The following is a 9,454-nucleotide window of genomic DNA, read 5'->3' on the forward strand; positions in this document are numbered from 1 at the left end:
GGATCTCTGTGTCTGAGTCCAGTCTTGTTCACATGGTGAATTCCAGGCCATCCAGGGCTACATAACGAGACCCTGTCTTGAGACAACAAAACCAAACCATTGTTTACAAGGGAGAAAGCGGCTGGTGCAAGCCGTATAGAAGGACTGTTCCCTCTGCAGTGGTAGTGTGGGTAAGTCCAGCCTCCTCAGGAAGCGCTAGCCAGCAGAGCTGATGCAAGAAGTGCCTGGATGGAAGCTTGGGGCTCAGGGAGCCTCTCCTTTGCCTTAGGCTTCAGGAGGCCCTGAACTGTAACCAGAGGGACAACCTGGTCCTTGAAGAGAAGCTAGAAAACCTGGTGAGACCTTCAGCCCCAGAGCCATGCCTTGCCCTGGCTCCTCCCTGCCCCCAGCCTCACCCCTTTGCCCCTGGGGATGAAGGTAGTCCTGCTGGTCAGCCACCCGCTCAGGTCCTGCAATCTTTTGTCCCAGGCTACCTCATTGTATGAGAACCTGGAGGAAAGTCTGGTCACCTCAAAGGGCCCTAGAGTCACCCAGGAGATAGCCAGAGTCTCCCAAGAGGAAACAGAGGGCACCCACAAGAAATCAGAAGACACCAAGGAGGAAGCCTTCGCTCTTAAGTATCTGAAGAGAGGTTCTACCCAGCGGTACTCCCTTGGGCATCCCATACCAATGCCAGCAGCCACCCTGTTATCAGAAGATAGGGTCTCAAAGGAACAGCAATCAGCCCTGGCCAGGCGTGAGACCAGAGAAAGGATACCTCCTTGGGAGGCTGCTCCATCAGTCAGCCCCTCTTTAAGCCCCAGCAATAAAGATCCCCACTGAGTTGCAGAACCAAGATGGGCCTGTCACTTGGATAGAGTAGAATCCAGCCACTCCACGGAGAGCTGAGTCTCTGGACCTTCCTAATACCCCAGCCCTGCTTTCAGACTCACTCAAGGAGTGTTTTGTGGTAAGTCCAGGGTAGGACAGGGAATCATCCTTGAGGATCAAGGCTGTAATGGGAGAGTACAGATACAACACACTGAGGTCAGTAAGGATTTCTTCCCACCTGTGACCTCCTACAAGTCACTACCCCTTTTGTAGGCCATGGGGTAGGAAGTAGGGAGATGGTGGGAACTCCTGAGGGCCTGGAGAAGCTTTTAGATCTGGGCTGAGACTGCCTGAGGACTTTGCCTCTCATTTTTTGTCCAGCCTAGGGAGCTCACTAGGCATCCACAATCCCTAAAGGGAGAGAGACAAGCTGTGTGTGTGAAGAGAAGCCCCAATTTCCAAAGACAGACTAGGGTGGGTGTGATTCAATGAGTGAAGCCCTTGTCATACATGCTGGAGGACCTGAGTTCAGTCTCCAGAGTCCACATAGCACAAGTGGGTACAATCCCAGCACTCCTGAGAAATGGGGGGTGGAGAAGAAAGATCCAGAAGCTCTGAGGCCAGCTAACCTGGCCTATGCTGTGGGAAATGACAAAGGTAACCTGTATAGATGAAAGTGTGACTGCTCCATGGTGTGGTTAAGGGGAAGTTTTTACCGTGGAGATGAGAGAACAGCCAGAGACATTTCCTGAAGGAGTCCAGAGCAGAGAAAGAAAGTAGACTGAACATGGCCAGCAGACTGGACCTGGTGAGGGCTCTCTGTGAGAGAGGAGAATAGCAGGGTCTAGAGAATAGAGAAACACAGTGAGAGAAGCCTGTCTCGAAAAACCAAGAAAAGAAAAATGTATAGTAGTGCCGGGCGGTGGCGGCGCACGCCTTTAATCCCAGCACTGGGAGGCAGAGCCAGGCGGATCTCTGAGAGTTCAAGGCCGGTCTGGGCTACCAAGTGAGTTCCAGGAAAGGCGCAAAGCTACACAGGGAAACCCTGTCTGGAAAACAAACAAACAAACAAACAAACAAAACCCAAAGCCAGATATCTGAGTAAATGCTGAAAGATCAGACAAAGGAGCAAGCCACAGCTACCTGTTACCTCGCCAACTCCTCAGCCTGAAAGGGATGAGCTCCTGTCCCCTCTCACCTTATATCCCTCTCTGCCCAGCCATATCACTTCCTGACTCCACCTCCCTCGTGCTGGGATCAAAGATGTGAGATCTCAAGGGCTGGTATCAAAGGTGTGCGCCACCACTGTCTGGCCTCTATGGCTAACTAGTGGCTGGCTCTGCACTCTGATCTCCAGGCAAGCTTTATTTGTTAAAGCACAAACAAAATCACCACAGTAGGGAATGAGCAGTAGCTGGGGAGGAAAACTTTTGGTAAAAGCCAGTTGCACCCTACTCCACTTCGGGTAAATAACCTAGACATGTTTGGAGCCCAAGCTAGAATTCCTCTCTAATCCTCTTAAGTTTAAAAAGGATAGGAAACCCTAGAAAGGACGGGGGGGGGGGGGGGGGGGGGGGGAGGGGGGGGGAGGGGGGGGGGAGTCAGGTGACCTTCGTGCCTGCTCTTGGGCCTGCAGACACCATCCAGAAGGAGTTCCCTGCCTGACGCTCCTCCTTCAACCAGACTTGACTCTCCTGCCACCCCCAGAATTGGGAATCAAAGCCAGGGCCTCACATGTGCTAGGCAAGTGCTTTACCATTGAAACACAGCTCCAGCCCCTCTTCTCTCTCTCCATTTGGCTTTGTAGTGCTGGGGTTGTTCCAAGCTGAGGGCGCATGTGGTCTGGCCCTGTCTCAGCTCATGCTGAGCAGAGCTCACACCTTTAATTCAACACTACATCTCTTCAGAGGCCCAATTCTTTTAGTCTTTTTTTTTTTTTTTTCTCGAGACAGGGTTTCCCTGTGTAGCTTTGTGACTTTCTTGGAACTCACTTGGTAGCCCAGGCTGGCCTCGAACTCTCAGAGATCCGCCTGCGTCTGCCTCCCAAGTGCTGGGATTAAAGGCGTGTGCCACCACCACCCGGCCCAGAGACCCAATTCTTATCTGATGATTGGAAGGGTCCCAGGCATCCTCTTCACCCTCTTCCTGCCATCCTTGACCACTGGCAAAGCTGTACAACATCATTTTCCCAGAGGAACCACCCAATACTGAGGTTGGCCAGGGGTGTTTTGGCAACAGTTACATGAAATGCACTTAACTGAGGACCTCTCCCCACATTTATTAGAGACTCTCATTTATCATGTATAAAAGAATTTCCCTGGGCTGGAGAGATGGCTCAGAGGTTAACAGCACTGGCTGTTCTTCCAGAGGTCCTGAGTTCAATCCCCAGCATCCACAGGGTGGCTCACAACCATCTGTAATGAGATGTGATGCCCTCTTCTGGCCTGCAGACATACATACAGGCAGATAGATCACTGTATACATAATGAATAAACAAATCTTAAAAAATTTCCCCAATAGGTGTCTTGGTCCTGGAGGATCTGGGACTGGAGGGGAGGGGCTGGGGGGAAGGTGGGGGGGGGGGCAGGAGTGGGGAGGACAGGAGAACCCATGGCTGATGTATAAAATTAAAACACATAATAATAAAAAGAAAAAAAATTCCCCAATAGATAAAAATTTTCCTACTTATTAATACGTTTTCTGTCTTCCCTGCCCCCCCCAGAGGTTTCTCTGCCAACGCAGTAAGCCAAATCAAGCCCATTGAAAAAGTAAAACAATAGGTATATATATTGAAGAGAGCAACCACCAGCCCAGTTCCCCAGTCCCAGAGGTGGAGGCCAGAGAAGCCACAGCCCTAGAGTGAAGCAGGGATTCTTTGTAGGGTGTAGGCAAGGGGTAATGAGGTGTCTGCCAGAAACTGGGTTTGTGCTCAGGTATGGTCCAAAGCTGAGCAGTGAGACGGGATATCTGGGCTGCTGGTGGCTCGGGAAAGGGTTGCAGCAGGGGCCAAGAATGCGGAACTGGGCTTTGGGCACCTTTCCTTTGTCTGGAGACTCTGAGCAGGTGGGGTTTGGAGAGGGAGGGAGAGAGAGAGGAATGGGGCATTCTGGCCCATGCACGGGTGAGCTGGGGGTTCCAGCTGAACAATTATGGTAATAAAACCTATTCTCACTGTAGGGTAAAAGGGCCAGCCAAAGAAACCCACCCTGGCCCTGAAACCAGAGCCAGTGAAAGAAACACTTTAGCCTTGAACCCAGAACAAAAGAAACATACGCTGACCCTGAAACCAGAGCCATAGAAACACGCTTTGGCCCTAGAATCAGAGCCAGTGAAAGAAACATTTTAGCCCTGAACCCGGAGCCAAAGAAATATACGCTGACCCTGAAACCGGTGCCATGGAAACATACTTTGGCCCTAGAATCAGAGCCAGTGAAAGAAATATGCCCTGGCCCTGAAATTAGAGCCAAAAGGCCAAAATGGGCTAGTGAAAGAAACACTTTGGCTCTGAAACCAGAGTCAAATCTGCGCCTGACCAACTAAGCAGAAAAGTAACCAACCAGTCCCTGAGCAGGAAAAACAAACTGATCTTTGGGCAGACAACCAACCAATCCCTGAGCACGAGATCTAGCAAAATCTGAGCTCAAGACCTGAAATCTGACCAATGCCCATCTGCAATCTTCTTCCTGGACAAACTCCGCCCCTAAGAAGCCCTATATAGTTTGCGGCTGCCCCTTTGTCACCCTGGCAGAGGCAGCCACTTTCCTGGCTCCTCCCTCCCAATAAATCTCTTGAGGTTTAGGTGAGACCTTCTTTTGCCAGAGCAGAGACCAGACCAACCTGGGCAGAGCGGAGCTGAGCTGTAATACTTTCATTGGGGAAATCTTCCCTTAGCAGAGTGGACAACTCCGGGAAACCGGAGCGCAATTGTAACAACTACCCTGGGGAATCCCTCCTACTCTGGAGCAGAGCTGTTACAGTGGGAAGCCTTTCCCGAGAGCAGGGCTGCAAGCTGCTGAGCTTACTGTGACCTGTGGTATTCCCTGGCTCCCAATTGCCAGAAGACCTTTCCATCCGAGCTGTAACAGTTCCTTGGCTCAGGATTGGCAGAATCCCTTTCCATCTGAGCCACAGCGCTTACACCCACCCCCTTTGTGTCCACATTATTCACTTTAGATTGGTTTCATCTTGAAGTATAGTCCAATAGGACCGGGCAACACAATAAAATGCTCCTAAGCGTTCTGAACCCTTAGACTGGTTGACATTAATAAGGAAACAAAATTTTAAATTATAGTTAATAATAAGGGAAAGGCACATGTGCTGCAATGCTTGTGGGTGTCAGAGGACAACTCTGTGGAGATATTCCCTCTCTTCACCTTTTTCACATGAGCTCCAGGGATCAAACACGTCCCCAGGCTTGTGTGGCAAGCTGAGCCATCTCTGGCCCGGAACCAGTTTCTGATATGAAAGAAACTGTCTCTGGTGATGATTTCAAGCCCTTGCCAGGTTAGTCAGGAGGGGTCCACTGTTAGTTATTTGGCGCTCTTATCTGGCGAGGAAACGTCCCAAAACACGACAAATCCACAGAAGAGTTTTATTAAGATAGGAGAGAAAGAGACAGACGTGAACAGGCCTGTGGGAAACACATGTGGTCAAGAGGAAAGAGAGAGACCGGTACAAAAATGGAGCCGGAACTCATGTGGCTACTCCCCGCATGCGCGTAGATCACATGGCTGTGCACGCGCTTTATGCGACCATGCAAAGCCACGGAGTCCTAGTCATGCGAGATGTTTTGACCCGGAAATGGCTATTTTGAATGGGAAATAACTAGGCGGAAGTGTCTAGGTCTGCCAGGCATGCCCAACCGTGGGGGCATGTTGTGAATGTTGCGAATGCATATCATCCACAATACATCATTTTCCTCAGGACTTCACCGTCAGCAATAACTAATTGTCCCATTACACTTTTTGTTTGTTTGTTTGTTTGTTTTTTAAAGATTTATTTATTATACATACAGAAGAGTGCACCAGATCTCATTATAGATGGTTGAGAGCCACCATGTGGTTGCTGGGAATTGAATTCAGGACCTCTGGAAGAACAGCCAGTGCTCTCAACCTCTGAGCCATCTCTCTAGTCCCTGTTTGTTTATTTGTTGGTTTTTCGAGACAGGGTTTCTCTGTGTAGCTTTGTGCCTTTCCTGGAACTCACTCTGTAGCTCAGGCTGGCCTCCAACTCAAGAGATCCGTCTGGCTCTGCCTCCCGAGTGCTGGGATCAAAGGCGTGCGCTACCACTGCCTGGCCTTTTTTTTTTTTTTAAAGATTTATTTATTTATATTTTTGGTTGTGAGCCTAGCCTTTAATGGCTGAGCCATCTCTCCAGCCCTATTTATATGTATACAGTGTTCTGCCTGCAGGCCAGAAGAGGGCACCTGATCTCATTACAGATGGTTGTGAGCCACCATGTGGTTGCTGGGAATTGAACTCAGGACCTCTGGAAGAACAGCCAGTGCTCTTAACCTCTGAGCCATCTCTCCAGCCCCATAAAATCTTTTTTAAAAAAAGGGAAACATCTGAAACTTTGAGGGGTTCCAGGGAAGGAGTACCCCACCCTAGGGACTTCCATCAAGAGCAGATCATTGTGACCTGACTTACCTGTTCCCTCAGGTAGGCCTCAGGCCTGGGAACCCAGGAAAGCAGGCTCTTAGGTATTACCAAGGTTGCCAGGCTGCCTCCAGCTAGCTTGCAGCCACAGGGGTATCAATGCCCTAGCTCAGCTGGCCCTAGGGTTCTGGGCTTCAGAGCTGTGTTGTCCTACACTCAGTCCCGTTGACACTGCCGGGCAGTACCTGCCTAATAGTCTTTCAAATCCAAGTCCCACAGAGAAGCTGTGAAGGCTTCAGAGGGCCTCTCAGTTCACACTCGGTTGGCTTCCCAGGATCTGGTGGTCAAAAGAAGTTTTGGTGTTCACCAGAACACTGTGTCACATCCTCCAGACTTCTTAGTCCTCAAGACACTGGGCTGGCTGACAAACCCTCCTCTGGTTCTCCGGTGCCATCTTCAGGGAAGTGCAGAGCCAGTGGGCACTGTCTGGAGACCTGCTGAGTGAGTGTGGAGCTGCAGCTCATCCCTGCTTTCCATTCTAGTCACAGCTGAGGCCTTGGCGCTGAGGAACTGTGACTGGACATACTTCATCTGTAGCACAGTTGATGACAGGCTCCTGTTGGGGTCAAAGGATTCAATGTGACGTATCCTAGTGAATTCTGATTATTCTCTGCCCTCTGCTTGAGAAGCCTAGGAGAAGCAGGATCTAGTTTTTTTTATTTTTTATTTTATTATTTTTTTTGTGTGTGTGTGTATAAGGTGTGTATGTGTGTTTGCTTAGCAAATGTATATCGTTATGCTCAGATCATAGGGACCCCCAAAAAAGCACTAAGGAGACCGAATCCCATATGTAAAAGCAAAGAGCCTTTCTTTTTTTCTCTCTCTCTCTCTTCCTTCCTTCCTTCCTTTCTTTTTTTCTGAGATTATTTTCCAATAACCTGGCAAAACTCTGTGTAGTTTTGGTGCCTGTCCTAGATCTCCCTCTATAGCCTAGGCTGGCCTCAAACTCACAGAGATCAGCCTGGCTCTGCCTCCAGTGCTGGGATAAAAGGCATGCTCTACCACAGCCCAGGGCGAGCCTTTATTTCAAGCTTGGAGCTTGGTCTCTGTGATGAAGCAGTGAGGACAGAGCCCTGAGCCCGGCAGGGTGGGGCTTTTATCATAGCAGAGGTTGGGGGGAGTGGATTTTCAGGGTTCAGGACCCTGATTGGCTGACATTTATCTAGGGGTATAGGTGTGTGCTGGAAGGTTTGGAATGTCAGGTATTTCTCCTTAGATGAAGGCCTTTCCTTGGTGGGGTCAGCTTAGGGCTTTTCCTGGATCTGGATGTTGCCTGCCAGTAAGCCTGTCATGGCAGCTGTGTGGTCAAGCTGTTTTGGGGCCCCCACATATACACAAGCATGCTTGCACGTGTGTGTGAGTGTTCATGCACAGGAGTGGGAGGGAGTAAGACTTGCTGAGCCACACCCTTGAGTTATGAGGACAGTGGTCCAGGTCCAGGGTGGAGGCTGACCTCAGATGGGGACATGGACTGCTTGTTCTGCCATGGTATGAGGAGGGCAGGACAAGGGGATGGGCCAGAGCTAGAAACTGAAAGCTGGGTGGGGAGAAGGTGTGTGGGCTTAAGAGAGGAGAGTGGCAACATGGCTCAGTGGGTAATGGACTTGTTACTAAACCATCTTCTGACCTCTGTATATTTGCTGTAATATGGACACATATATACAAATACCTATTTTTTTTTGTTTTTTTGAACTGAGGATCGCACCCAGGGCCTTGTGCTTGCTAGGCAAGTACTCTACCACTGAGCTAAATCCCCAACCCCTGTTGTTGTTTTAAGACTTATTTATTTATTTATTTTTGGTTTTTGAGACAGGGTTTCTCTGTGTAGCTTTGTGCCTTTCCTGGCACTCACTATGTAGACCAGGCTGGCCTCAAACTCAGAGCGATCCGCCTTGCTCTGCCTCCAGAGTGCTAGGATTAAAAACGTGCACCACCACCACCCGGCTAAGACTTATTTATTAAGATTTATTATTTATTATGTAGACAGTGATCTGCCTGCACAACAGAAGAGGGCACCAGATCTCATTACAGATGGTTGTGAGCCACCATGTGGTTGCTGGGAATTGAACTCAGGACCTCTGGAAGAGCAATTTGTGCTCTTAACCTCTAAGCCATCTTTCCAGCCCTTGTTTTGTCGTTTTTGAGACAGAGTTTCTCTGTGTAACAGCCTTTGCTGTCCTGTAACTCACAGAGATCCGCCTGCCTCTACCTCCCGAGTTCTGGGACTAAGGGTGTGAGTCTCCACACCAGGTCCACATAACTAGTATTTAAAAAAAAACAAGAGGCAGGTGGATCTTTCTGAGTTAGAGGCCAGCCTGGTCTACAGAGAGAGATCCAGGAAGGGCGCAAAGCTACACAGAGAAACCCTGTCTCAAAAAACCAAAACCAACCAAACAAACAAACAAATGATCTTGTTAGGGCTGGAGAGATGGCTCAGAGGTTAAGAGCACTGACTGCTCTTCCAGAGGTCCTGAGTTCAATTCCCAGCAACCACATGGTAGCTCACAACCATCTGTAATGAGATCTGGCACCCTCTTCTGTATGCATAATAAATAAATAAATCTTTAAAAAACAAACAAACAAACAGCCAGGTGGTGGTGGGTCCTATACATGCTGAATCATCTCCAGTCCCTCCTTCTTATTTCTTGAGATCGGGTCTTTCATTGAACCTGAAGCTCCCTAGTTTGGCTGTATTGGCTGGCCAGAAAGACCCCAAGGATTCCCTCTCCACTCCCCCAACCCTGGTGTTGGGGTTGTAGATGGCAGCCACCATGCCCAGCCTTGTACAGAGATGCTGGGGATGGAACTCAGGTCCTCATGCTTCACAGAAGCATTCCACTGACTGAGCCTTCTTCCTGACACTTTTTTAAGGCGGGGTTTCATGGGGCTGGCCTCAAACTCACTCTTTCCTAGGCTGGTCTGGAACTGGTGGTCCACCTGCTTCTACCTCCAGAGGACTGTGATTGCAGGTACCATCAAGCCTGGC

The sequence above is a fragment of the Onychomys torridus genome, chromosome 1 (genome assembly GCF_903995425.1).
Source record: "Onychomys torridus chromosome 1, mOncTor1.1, whole genome shotgun sequence".
Taxonomy (NCBI): Eukaryota; Metazoa; Chordata; class Mammalia; order Rodentia; family Cricetidae; genus Onychomys; species Onychomys torridus.